This window comes from Podarcis pityusensis (genome assembly GCF_964106645.2).
Source record: "Podarcis pityusensis genome assembly, chromosome: 2".
Classification (NCBI taxonomy): Eukaryota; Metazoa; Chordata; class Lepidosauria; order Squamata; family Lacertidae; genus Podarcis; species Podarcis pityusensis.
In genome coordinates this window covers 11,920,055-11,934,301 of record NC_138029.1, presented here as the reverse complement: position 1 = coordinate 11,934,301, position 14,247 = coordinate 11,920,055, and the positions used below count along the sequence as shown (strand labels likewise).

Below are 14,247 nucleotides of genomic sequence, written 5' to 3'. Positions count from 1 at the left end.
GACTATGGGTTTGCGGCGTTCATCTCGCTTTCAGGCTGAGGGAGCCGGCGTTTGTCCACAGACAGCTTTCTGGGTCACGTGGCCAGCAGGACTAAACCACTTCTGGCACAACGGAATACTGTGATGGAAACCAGAATGCACTGAAACACCATTTACTTTCCCGCCACAGCAGTACCTATTGATCTACTTGCACTGGTGTGCTTTCAAACTGCTAGGTTGGTAGGAGCTGGGACAGAGCAACGGGAGCTCACCCCGTCACGGGGATTCGACCCACCAACCTTCCGATCGGCAAGCCCAAGAGGCTCGGTGGCTTAGACCACAGTGCCACCCGTGTCCCTATATTTCAATAGTAGTAATCTTTCAGTATATACAGATATGCTCCTAAAGGTTGAAGAGATGGCCTATATATATAAATAAAGTTGCTAACAAGCACAATATGAGAGGATTACCCACACAGGTTTGCCACCCCTAATTTGGGTAACAATTTCCAACTCAGTGTTGTGCAATTTAGTTGACATGCAAGAGACGAGGCATCTAGGATCAAACGCCCTTGGCACATAGCAAAGAAAATAAAAATTCAAAAACACCATCCTGAATGCTGTTCCCACTTTACAGATTAGGAAGTGGGGGGCAGCAGGGACAGAATATTTGCTTATTGTCATTGCAATTGGTGTTATTATGCAGGGGTTTATATGTGCTGGAACTGGAGTCCAGTCTCCAAGCTCACGCTTATCTACTCAAAGGGAGATTTCTCGAAGACTGGCTTTATCCTAACTTTTCCTTCCTTCAGTCCCACGAAGGCTGCAGTACTATCTACACAGACAGCCCAGTCCTGTGCAGGGTTTAATGCCATTTAAATCAATGGGTTTAGGAGCAGCTAACTTTGCATAGGATTGGGCTGTTCATTCAAATTCAGCCCTGTTATTAGGGGTTGCTTCTGAATAAACATCCATAGGCTGCAAGAGAGAGTTCTGATCTAGGTGCTGGAAACACCTCTTTCATTCCTTCTTCTTGACTAGTTCAGAGCTGCTGTATTATATATATTTTACACAGCACAAAAGTATAGGTAATTTGGTCCTGGAGCTATGCTTAGACAACCCTCTAGGTGGCAGTAGTTTTCCTGCTTACCAATAGTGTCAACATTTTTGCAGGCCTTTGAAAAAGAGAATTCTCCGGTGAATAATGATTTTGCACAATAGTTCATGCAGGAGTTCATAATTCTAAGGACAGGGTGGAATATAATAATGTTTTGTAGACACTTGCAATATTTTGCAGACATTCCCTTATGTCCAAGAGTCTCATGAGAACTAGAAACTTAATCAATCAATCAATGATCCTTGGTGTCAATAAATTTTGAACTTGATTTGATTGTAGTATTTATATCTCACCTTTTCCTCAGAGGATCTCATAGCTCTCCCCCCCCCCATTTAATCCTCACAACAACCCTGTGAGGTAAGTTAGGCCAAGAGACAGTGATTGTCCCAAGGTCTCCCAGTGAGCTTCATTCAAACTCTGAAATAATGTGCTTCCAAAATACTGCATCTGTGGTGACAGTTCTGTGCATGGTTACCCCTGAGGAAGACCTATCAAATACAGTGGTGCTCAGGATCAGGCCTGGCTATGTTTCAGAGCCACTCTGGGATCAATTACCTGACCTCTGCCCATGGATCCCTCCCAGATAGGTGCTTTTTAAAATTTTAAGCATTGGAAACTCTGCTTCTAGGATCTAAGTCATGCAAAGGCACTCAAGCATTTGGGCCTGGCATTAATTTAAAATTTTTGAACGTGTCTTACGTTTTAATTTAAAAAATAATTTTCATGTTCAAATGCATTAGGCTACCAGAATATCTGAGGCCATTGCACGCAGAAAGTTCCATTCTTAGTCTCCTGTTGTTGTTTAGTCGTTTAGTTGTGTCCGACTCTTCGTGACCCCCTGGACCAGAGCACGCCAGGCACTCCTGTCTGCCACTGCCTCCCACAGTTTGGTCAAACTCATGCTGGTAGCTTCGAGAACACTGTCCAACCATCTCCTCCTCTGTCGTCCCCTTCTCCATCTTTCCCAACATCAGGGTCTCTTCCAGGGAGTCTTCTCTTCTCATGAGGTGGCCAAAGTACTGGAGCCTCAGCTCCAGGATCTGTCCTTCCAGTGAGCACTCAGGGCTGATTTCCTTCAGAATGGATAGGTTTGATCTTCTTGCAGTCCATGGGACTCTCCAGCACCATAATTCAAAAGCATCAATTCTTTGGCGATCAGCCTTCTTTATGGTCCAGCTCTCACTTCCATACATCACTACGGGGAAAACCATAGCTTTTACTATACGGACCTTTGTCGGCAAGGTGATGCTTTTTAAGATGCTGTCTAGGTTTGTCATTGCTTTTCTCCCAAGAAGCAGGTGTCTTTTAATTTTGTGGCTGCTGTCACCATCTGCAGTGATCATGGAGGCCAAGAAAGTAAAATCTCTCACTGCCTCCATTTCTTCCCCTTCTATTTGCCAGGAGGTGATGGGACCAGTGGTCTCCTGAACCTCCTGTTAAAAAGGTGATCAGGTAAGACAATAATAATAATAATAATAATAATAATTATTATTATTATTATTATTATTATTTATGCCCCGCCCTCCCCAGCCAAGGCCGGGCTCAGAGCGGCTTACAAGCAATAATAAAAACAAGTTGAATGATTACAACTTACAAACAAAATTAAAATACAACATTAAAATATTGAAACATTAAAATATTAAAATGTAGCCTCATCACAGGAGGGGAAGGAAAAGAAAAAAGAAAGAGAGGGAGGGAATCAAATTGGCTCCAAGCCAAAGGCCAGGCGGAACAACTCTGCCTTACAGACCCTGCGGAAATAAATCAGATCAAATGATTTGAAACACCTGTGCCTGATTCGCTGAAGAGTTTCTGTCAGTCAGATCAGGCACTATTGGGCTGGATGGATGGACTTTTAGACCTGGCACCAGGCAGCTTCCTGTGAGTTATGGCGCCATGTGTCCTTAAATCCCTGCACCCGGAAATAACCTAGCTAAAAGGCCTCCACCCTTGAGGCCCTGAGAAAAGTTCCCTCTCCAGATCGCAGGCCACCAAGGGTCTTTGTGTTTTATATATATATAGAGAGAGAGAGAGCAAGGAATTTTCTCAGTGCCTCTCACAATGGAAGCATCCTTGCCCAGGGTCCTGTTGCGTCCCTCGAGGAAATGAGAGACTGCTCTTCTTCCATCTGGCTTGACTGCCTCTCCCATTTGCAGAGCTACAGAAGGGAGAGGCCAAGGCTTTCCCCGAGGCGCTTTCATATGAATACTCAGCACAGCCTGTTTCCTAACCTCAGCAAGTCAGTTTCGACGGCGCACACCCTAGTGGCTCCTTTGCCTGACACGGTGCATGTGGAAGGCACGTTGTGCACAACCTTAAACATTTCTGCAGGGAAAATAGGGACATCCTATAACACCCCCTCCAACATTTATCCGATGAAAATAGGGACGTCCCAGTGCTATTTTTCTAGAAAAAGAGGTGCCGGAGATCACCAGGAACACCTCCCTCGTTCTCTTAGAATGGCAATGGCGCCCACCGGAGAGTTCCAGCTGAAAAAACCCCTGGGAGAAGTCTTATTCCATACCCTCCAACATTTCTCCGATGAAAATAGGGGCATCCTGCCGTACCCTCCAACATTTTTCTGAGGGAAATAGGGGCACCCTGCCATACCCTCTGACATTTTTCTGAGGGAAATAGGGGCACCCTGCCATACCCTCCAACATTTTTCTGAGGGAAATAGGGGCACCCTGCCATACCCTCCAACATTTCTCCGATGAAAATAGGGGCATCCTGCCGTACCCTCCGACATTTTTCTGAGGGAAATAGGGGCACCCTGCCATACCCTCTGACATTTTTCTGAGGGAAATAGGGGCATCCTGTCGTACCCTCCGACATTTTTCTGAGGGAAATAGGGGCACCCTGCCATACCCTCGAACATTTCTCCAATGAAAATAGGGGCATCCTGCCATACCCTCCGACATTTTTCTGAGGGAAATAGGGGCACCCTGCCATACCCTCCAACATTTCTCCAATGAAAATAGGGGCACCCTGCCATACCCTCCAACATTTTTCTGAGGGAAATAGGGATGTTCTAAGGAAAAGCGGGACATTCTGGGATCAGATCAGGAACCGGGATGGCTTATTTAAATCTGGGGCTGTCCCTGGAGAATAGGGAGACTTGGGAAGGTTTGCATATGTGGGAAAGAATGGTCCTGAAAGGATTTTATTATTATGGTATTATTATTAATTGTTTAAGCATTAGTGGTTGTTTGGGGGGGAGCAGAGGGTGGGATGGGTGGAAAGACCCTTGCCAAAGACTGGAGCAATGGCCAGGGGCTGTTTATTGAAATCTGTCCCTCTCCCTAAACCAAACATGGCCTCCAGGCCCTGAGGAAAACAAGGGAGGAATCCCTCTCTGGCAATATATTGCAAACCCTGATGTGTGTGTTTGTGTGTGTGTTATGCAAAAATCACAATGTGGGGGAAACCGTGAAGCCGGCTAGTGCCTCTGCATAGCTCCATCCACATTTCATACATTATAATATATCAGTATATTGCAGTGTTTAGCTGGTGATATATCACGATGTTGAAAACCAGATATCGGTCAGCCCTCTCCAGGCCCAATTATGTGCATTGAAAAGACTCATATATTTAAAGCACACCGGTTCCCCCTCCCCCATAATCTTGGGAACTGTAGTTCTGTGAGGGGGTTGTATTTCTGAGAATTATTATTTTAAAACACATTTTATTGATTTTTAAGCAAATACAAATGAGATAACCATTAAACACAAATGGCATTTGTTTTATCCGTTGTCTCTAGACATACGCATTCAACATATTTCTGAGAATTATAGCTCTACAACCTACAGCTCCCAGGATTCTTTGGGGTAAACAACGCGCTTTAAATGTACAGTTTTGTAAAGATTAGTTTTTTGTTATACCTTATAAATTTCTGATAATATTTTACTTTTATATTTTGAAGAATTGTATTATTTTTGAAGAAATTAATATATTAGAAATGTTTTTTTTTTAAATGAATATATGAAACAGATAGACAAGTTTTGATAGATGCTACTGAGATGGCAAAGGAGTTAGAAATACTACCAAACTTTGAGACGGAACAAGTTAGAAAAAAAGAAAAAGTAATGGCAGTTTGAGGCCCAAGAAAAGGCAATCCATGTCCAAAGTACCAGTAGGTTTATACTGTGCAGTTTAGACATGGCCATATAATCTGCTGAAGAGAGATTCCAACAGCTACAATAATATAATTCCCTATTTGGCTTTCTGTATGATATATATCAATAAAAAAATCTACTGAAGATGTCCTTAAGGTCTGCAAGAATTTGGAAAAATCATGGATGCACAATGGAAACAAAGATACTGTACTGATGCTGAACATCTGGGCTGTGAACTTATAGCAGTAACTCCAAGACTTCCAAAGTTTATGCTGCTGTAAGGAGTACAACTCTTCATACTACCACAAAAATTTCTGGATAATGTGCCTAATGTTTCTGCTGCTCTAAGGATCCTTCTCACACTTCCAGTGTCAGCGACAAGTGGTGAAAGCTCAGATTTAAATATGCTCAACAATACCGCAAAAGAGACTAGCTGGCTTGCCAACTATATCAGTTGAATCTGCCGAAGCGTCGACATCTGGGCTGAAGGAATGGGTGGCAAAATTTGCAAAGGAAAAGGCAAGCAAAGTGAGATCTTTATGTCCCTGAAACTGAAACTTTTAAGAAACTTAAATTTTAGCACCACAGTTTGACTCGTGTGCTAAAACATTTCCTTTTGCTTTAGAGAAAGATAATCCAAGATGGTTACATTACTTATCCTTGCAGTTTAAAATAACTAGAAGTTTAGAGTTTTGTGCATTTCATTTTTTCCCTGCGAGATACCCGTTTTTGAAGATTGAAGTTAGCATTTGGGGGGGGGGGTGCAAGTAGTTAGCCTTGCCAAGGATGCAAAATAGCCTGGCACCAGCACTGTGTCCACCCCCAAAAACCTCATTCTGTGTGCAGAAGACAACCAAACTAGCAGCAGGCGTTTACTTCAACACTGGTGATGGAATAGGCTCTTCTCCGAGGCCTGAAGGCAGCAGACTAGTTAAGAGGATGCTGTGCAACTCTATCCTCTAGCACCTTGCTGTTCGAGCATCTGCTACCCGAGGTGGCTCCCTCTCTCTGCCTCAAGGTAGGGCTGGACCTACTCCCCACCCCCATGGTGTCTCTTGTCTGTGGAGGATGGATAGTCAAGCAGGTTTTGCTCCACTGCAATGCTATCTCCTAGTGCTGTGTTGTCATAGAACAGGCATAGGCAAACTCGGCCCTCCAAATGTTTTGGGACTACAACTCCCATCATCCCTGTCCACTGGTCCTGTTTAGCTAGGGATGATGGGAGTTGTAGTCCCAAAACATCTGGAGGGCCAAGTTTGCCTATGCCTGTCATAGAATGAATGTGTAAAGTGCATCCCTATCCTTTCATACTAATCGGTGAATGACAGCCAGTGATTTATATGAGAAATACGTACAGAGATGCACTCAGGAATACCACGGAGGTGGGGGCTAAACTTGCTCCCTTCTTCTTGTGACCCCAGCTGCTGGCAATCATAGAACCATAGAATTGTAGAGTTGGAAGGGACCCTATGGGACCTATAGTCCAATCCCCTGCAATCCAGGAATCCTTTGTCCAATGTGGAATTTGAATCCACAACCCTGAGATTGGGAGTCCCATGCTCCACCAACATCAAGCTTGCTTCTAGCTGTCAAGTCCCATTCTAGGATCTGTGCCTTGGCCCCCTTGCATGTAATTTTATCTGGCATGAGTTGTTTTGTTTTAACTCCATATTATTTATACCTTTTACCTTTTTAAAAAACCTATTTATACCATTGTCATTTCACTTTTAGGGACACGGGTGGCACTGTGGGTTAAACCACTGAGCCTAGGGCTTGCCGAGCAGAAGGTTGGCAGTTCGAATCCCCGCGACGGGGTGAGCTCCCGTTGCTCGGTCCCTGCTCCTGCCAACCTAGCAGTTCAAAAGCACGTCAAAGTGCAAGTAGATAAATAGGTACCACTCCCGCGGGAAGGTAAACAGTGTTTTGGTGTGCTGCTCTGGTTCGCCAGAAGCGGCTTAGTCATGCTGGCTATGTGACCCGGAAGCTGTACGCCGGCTCCCTTGGCCAATAAAACGAGATGAGCGCCGCAACCCCAGAGTCATTTGTGAGTGGACCTAATGGTCAGGGATCCCTTTACCTTTACCATGTCACTTTTAACATTATTGTTTTAACCCACCTTGTGTTATATTTTATTTATTTTAAGCCACCTAGTTTTATAATAAGAGTTACGGGTCAGGCTAGGACATGACAAAAGATAATTGGTACTTCCATTTTTTTGTTTTTGTTTCAGAAGATGTATTCTGCAACACGTCAATCATAATGGTGGATTTATACTGGATTGTCCACACACCATTCTGCTTTTCGTTGTTCTGTGATGCTTCCCTAGTGTTACTGCATAGTTGGCATCTGGGGCAGGGGCCACTCTTGCATTTTAGTGCAACAAAAGCGGGGGGGGCGGGGGATAAACAGAATCACTTGTGGTATAAAAAGTAGGGACTTACAGGGCACGCACCGATTGGAAACTCAGCTATGTGTCTGCCCAAAAAATTCTGCAGGTGCAATGAGGATTGGAAGCAGGATCACGTAAAACTGTGCTGATATGGTCATGAGCACAAATCATAATGAATGGACAATAAAAAGGACATCTGGAGGGGGGCCCTAACTGTCGTCTTCTTTGTTTCTGGGCACAGTTCAAAGTGCTGTTTTTGACTGAAATGGTTTGGGATTAAAGTATTTGGTGGGGTGGGGTAGGAAACCACCTTCTCCCATATAAACCTGCACGCTCTCTGAGAACTGCTGCTTTTAAACCCTTGCATCAGGTGCCCACCCCCCTATTCAAAGACAAGGCTTGCTGATTCTGTGCTATTTTTAATTTTTAAAGTTGTTTTTTATGGGGCTTGGAGGTCGCATTAACTCCATACCCTCTAACATTTCTCTGAAGAAAATAGGGATGTGCTAAGAAAAAGCGGGACATTCTGGGCTCAAATCTAGGGTTGCCATACGTCCGGATTTCCCCAGGATTCGGCCGTTGGGAACAGTGTCCGGGGAGGAATCCCTTTAAGGTCCAGGAAAATCTGGATGTATGGCAACCTATATCGCAAGTGGCAATTTCTGCGATTTCTGTGCAAAAGAAGTTCACTTTCTGTAATACAGCATCTTTAACCAAATCAGAAACCAGGCCAGCTTCTGTAAATCCAGGACTGTCCCTGAAAAATAGGGACACTTGGAGGGTTTGAGACAGTTTGCATCACATCAGTCTTTCCTGTCTGGCTCTAAGTACATTTAGACAAGCAATGGCATACTTTAAGAGAGCAACAGGTAACTCCTGGACTGGATTCTTATAATCAGAGTAAACTCAGGTTTGGAGCGGTGCAGAATGATTAAAGAGCTCCATATAGCAATGGTGTTGTTTCGCACGCTTCCTTTAAACATGCACTAGAAGGCAGGCTCTGCTTCTCAAATGCCCCAAGGACTACAATCCCTGAAATTAGCCATTTGGGGTCGCTGCAAAGCAAGGCCCTCTCATACCCTTCCCCCAGCCTGGGACAGAAACTGTCATTCAGCCAAAACAAGCTGGCCACATATTTCTCAACCATTTTGCCCCCTCCCTCGCGGATAGTTGGGCTGGCATCCAGCACATCTGCAGTTACGTCGGGTCTTGCCAGCTGGAAAACCCAGAGGCTGTGACGCCAGCAAAGGCCCCTCCAGCCTGGCTGTTTCCCCAGTGCTGGATCCCACCCTTTTCCACTCGGATGAGGCAGTTTTTTACTTCCATGGAGAAGGGAGGGGGGCTCCTTCTGACCTCCTCCGGTTAGCAAAGACGACACTGCCTCAAAGCAAGGGCTTGCCAGGGTTGCAGTCAAGCCTGGGACTTTGTTGTCTGTGCCGGAGCTCAGCTCTGGGTCATGTGAAATAATCAGTTAACGCTAGAGAAAAGAAACTATATCAGCTTGCCCAGAGAGCACTTCCATCAACGCCCAGCAGTTGCAAGCAGACCTTAAAATACAGGGGTGAGAGAGCACAGACTCCTCAGGATGGAGCGCATGGCTCTATTTAGGCTTCAACCTAGCATTCTCTTTAAAAATAATAAGATTCCTTCCTTCGCTCTGTTTGTCTTTTCTGAAAGTAAAGAGCAATAGCTCAGTGATAGAGCATCCATACCCTCCAACATTTCTCTGATGAAAGTAGGGACCTCCTCAATAAAAATAATCAGTGCTTTTTTTCTTTAAAAATGTTTAGGGGTATGCGTACCCCCAGAAAAAGCACTAATAATAATAATAATTTAATTTAATTTAACTATTTATACTCTGCCCATCTGACTGGGTTGTCCCAGCCACTCTGGGCAGCTTCCAAAATCTATAAAAACATAATAAAACATTAGATATTTAAAAAGTACCCTATACAGTACAAGGCTGCGTTGAGTTAAGCCTGTCCCTCTTTGAGAGGGGTAGAGTGTTATTAGGCACATATGTTTTTGAAATGTCTAACCCAAAGCTGATCAAAGAAATGGGCTGGATAAGAAATGGGAAGGATCCGACCATTTTTACTCATGATGCCGTATTTGTGGCGCCCTGTTTATGGATTGACCTCCCAAGGGAGGCCTGCCTGGCGCCAACATTGTAATTTTTGTGTGTGCTAGGCAAATAGTCTGTTCAAAACATTCTCCCGGGCTTTCAAATATACTTTTACCTTTTAACATGCTCGTTTCTAATTTTGTGCAGTATTTTATCTTGTATTTTTGTAAAGCTCTGCAGAAAGGCAGACTCTCCAACTGTGCCTATTTTCCAGGGACATCCCTGATTTAGAGAAGCTGTCCCGGTTTCTGATTTGATCCTGGCAAGTCCTGCTTTTTCCTTCAAATGTCCCTATTTTCATTGGAGAAATGTTGGAGGTTATGGAGTTATTCAACCCCCAAGCCGTTTGAAGGCTGTATAGGGAAGTTTAATGTTTTATTATGTTTTTATATATATTGGAAGCTGCCCAGAGTGGCTGGGGCAACCAGATAAGATGTGTGGGGTATAATAGTAAAATTATTATTACGGAATGGGACGTCCGTATTTTCATCAGAGAAATGTTGGAGGGTATGGAAAGGTTGTACATAAAACTTTGGAATTATTATGTACGTCGAAAGAAATATTGTTTGAGCTTCTACTGAATTCACCAAGATGGCTGCCTTTCCAAATTCAAGCCAGGTTTTCCATCTCACCCAGAAGGGGGATCCTCTTGTGGAGAGAACTAGGCCTGCCTGCAATTTATGGGATCTGGTAGTTGTAAAGTTAAGAGTAGTTACAGTCACTAGTAGGCGCTAGTGAAAATAGAGTTATGTAAGGTGTACTAAACGGAGCAAAGTGTTACTCAGCAATCACAGAATGTGCATCTGCACCTCCCTGCAGGGCACCCGCAAAATATTGTCACAGGTTCTGTTTGCTGTAAATGTATGGGCTTTGGGACGAGATTTGAGGATATAACTTCATGCACAGCAAAGCATCTTTATCTGCCCTACTGGTGAGTTGATAGGTGAGTATACTATAATAGTTTCTTCTGCAGCCCTATGATTTATGCTCTCTACTCACGAGTTCTCTGCATTGTGACTTGTGTCTCTCTTTCTGGCTTAGGATACCTCTGTTTTCACTTACCCCATAAAAACCGGGCTGCTGCCACCATTATTATTATTATTATTATTATTACCATTATTATTATTAGTAGTAGTAGTAGTAGTATACTGCCCTTTACCCACAACATAAAATCACAATATAAAAACACAGCATACATAATAAAAACAAAAACAACCCAATAATGCCCTCTTTAAGATTTACCAGGCGTGAAATCAAAAATTAGCATATCTGAAGAGGCCCAGAGCCATTGCAACCTATTTATCAAGGTGCAACACTTGGGGGGTGGGACAGAAATAAAATAGGCTGTTTGTGAGAGGACAGGTGTTCCTCTTGCTTTCATGGCAACTGGCCCTCAAAGAAAGATTTTTTTTTTAAGCCATTCCCTCTAACCAGCCAGTGACCCAAACCAGAGAACATGTGGTCCTCTGGAAGTTATTGGGCTCTCAGCCTCCATCGGTTTCAGCCGGCATGGCCAGTGGGCAGCAATGATGGCAGACGCAGAGCCACACTTTCCCCAACTTTGAACTAAGCCAAAAACAGCAGGCTGCTGATGTTTTTAAAATTATTTTTTTACTTGACAATGCTACCATCACAAAGAGAAGTGAAAGGACGAGCTCTCTCGCAAGGGTGGATGAGGCGAGGAACCATTTCTGGCCTGAGGCCTAGTGTCAATACTGGGCAGGGCCAGGGGAAACCAGATAGAGCAACTAATGTCAATTTTACTTTTTTGTAAAATTCCCTCCCCACAGACTACATCATTCAGGCCCGCTAGGCAACCAGAGGGAGCTACCTGGAGCAACCTTAATAATAATAATAATAATAATAATAATAATAATAATAATAATATCATTAATAATATCATTAATGTTTATACCCCGCCCATCTGGCTGGGTTTCCCCAGGCACTCTGGCTGGCTCCCAACAGAGCACTAAAGCAGAATAAAACATCAAACATTAAAAACATCCCTAAACAGGTCTGCCTTCAGATGTCTCCTAAAAATCAGACAGTTGTTTATTTCCTTGACATCTGATGGGAGGGTGTTCCGCAGGACAGGTGCCACCACCGAGAAGGCCCTCTGCCTGGTTCCCTGTAACCTCACTTCTCGCAGGGAGGGAACTGCCAGAAGGTCCTCGGAGTTGGACCTCAATGTCTGGGGTGAATGATGGGGGTGGAGACGCTCCCTCAGGTATACTGGGCCGAGGCCATTTAGGGCTTTCAAGGTCAACACCAACACTTTGAATTGTGCTCAGAAACGTACCTTCCCCAACCTGCAGATGTTTTGGCCTGCAACGCCCAAGCCAGCATGGCCATATGATGCAGGGGCTGATGGGAGTTGTAGTCCAAAACATCTGTAGATTGCGGGGAGGCTAACCTAGGACAATAACAAGGTTGCATTGTCAAACTCCTGAGGGATCCGGTATCTGTAAGAGTTGCGCAGAAGGCAGCGTCTTGCCTGGTGTGACTTCTCTGCCTCTGGAAATTCTCCCGCTACTATTGCATGTGAATGGGAAAAGCAGTGTATGCTGAAAATTTCCCATTTGTGTGCAATTCTTTAAAAAAACGACTGGAGCCTTTTCAAGGTCTGGGCCTGACAGCTGTAAGGGGAGCATTTTGCTGCTGCAGCAGTAGACGGGAGTGCTTCTATGCTGCTTGGGAACAGCAAAGGGCAAAGGAAGCATAGAGGGTGTGATATTGTTGGAAGGCAAGGCAGGGCAAGGCAATGAGCAGGGGATCCTTCTGGTGGGATGCTTGGTGGAGGAGGCTAAGGTTCTCCCTATGTGACTTCACGGTAGGAAAAACTGCATCTGTTGAATTTCTGCCTGGCATCTGGCTTCTGTTAAGGGGGAATGATCAAAACCTTCATGCAGGTAGGTGAGGAGTCCAGTAGGCTTGAAGTGGGTAAGGATCCTCTCATATCCTTTCAATGCAGACTAATTGCCAATTACAGTGGTACCTCAGGTTAAGTACAGTGGTACCTCTGGTTACGTAGTTAATTTGTTCCAGAGGTCTGTTCTTAACCTGAAACGGTTCTTAACCTGAAGACCACTTTAGTTAATGGGGCCTCCCGCTGCTGCCGCGCCGCCAGAGCACGATTTCTGTTCTCATCCTGAAGCAAAGTTCTTAACCTGAGGTGCTATTTCTGGGTTAGCGGAGTCTGTAACCTGAAGCATATGTAACCTGAAGCATATGTAACCCGAGGTATCACTGTACTTAATTCGTTCTGGAGGTCCATCCTTAACCTGAAACTGTTCTTAACCTGAAGCACCACTTTTGCTAATGGGTCCTCCTGCTGCTGCCACGCCGCTGGAGCACGATTTCTGTTCTCATCCTGAAGCAAAGTTCTTAACCCGAGGTACTGTTTCTGGGTTAGTGGAGTCCTTAACCTGAAGCGTATGTAACCTGAGGTACCACTGTACTTGCAATTCTAGCAATTAAATAATGATGGAAGGGTGTCTTTCCCCTATGCTTTTAGGATATAATTTTAGTGAGGGAGCTAGTGTTGTTGACTGTTGAGAAGCAGAAGAAAAATAGCCTGGCCTGCTCCTGTGTTTTAAAAGAGCACAAATCAGTAGATGAAGCTTTTTACTAACATGATCACCTGCGAATGTGTGTACTGTCAAGCCGCTCTGAAAAAAAAGTGGCTGGTTCCAAAGTTGGCAACCCTATTTCTGACGCTAGCAATGATGTTGTGGGTCTATGCCTGTGCGTTATTTTAGGGGAGCTTTGGTTGTGTCCCTCTCACCTTTCACTTGTACGAACAGTGTAAGACACTGTCCCAGATCTTGATCAGATGACAGTCTAATATGAGATAGTTAATTCTTAATCCCCTTGCTTAGCTCTGTAAAGCTAAGCGGGGCATGGGTGGACTGCCATTGGGAGCCCCATGCAGACTAATCTCTAAAATCAGTGTTTCCCAAACTTGGGTCTCCAGCTGTTGTTGGATTACAACTCCCATCATCCCTAGCTAGCAAGACCAGTGGTCAAGGATGATGGGAATTGTAGTCCAAAAGCAGCCGGAGATCCAAGTTTGGGAAACACTGCTCCAAAGGAAGTGCTGGATGTGCTTCAAACCGGGTGCTTAATATGGAACTGGTGCTCTGTGTGCATAAAAGTTTTTCATGGCATCCACACAATGCCGTCGGCATCCAAATTTAATCCTGTCACATCCTCCCATTTAATCCAGATTCACCCATTTCTGTGGAAAATCTGATAATTATTTTTTTAAGTTTAAAAAAAACCTTGTTTCTAACGACCTGCTTGTAATATCTGAACAACCTGTTTGTGATAGGAAGCCCCCCATCTGGAAGTACCCTAGTAAATAAACAAACTCAGAATTCCTTTAGAAGAAGTTGTGCTCATAAAATCCAAGGAAAGCTTTCAAGGGGTCGCTCAGAGTCACGCACAAGCAAGGGTGCATGGACTTTGCGACATAATGAAATAAAGATAAATCTTTTTTAGAGTGTCCTGCTCACGTAATGGAA

General features: G+C 44.3%; 1 protein-coding gene across 1 annotated transcript in view; it reads right to left on the bottom strand.

The window, feature by feature from the left end:
- The window catches only part of GLS2 (glutaminase 2), a 40,674-nt gene extending 38,957 nt beyond the window's left edge, over window positions 1-1,717 (bottom strand). Inside the window, exon 1 of the mRNA XM_080994586.1 lies at window positions 1,389-1,717. The gene's annotated coding sequence lies outside the window, so the exon portion shown is untranslated. The remainder of the gene's footprint in view (window positions 1-1,388) is intronic.
- Window positions 1,718-14,247: the final 12,530 nt, after the last annotated feature.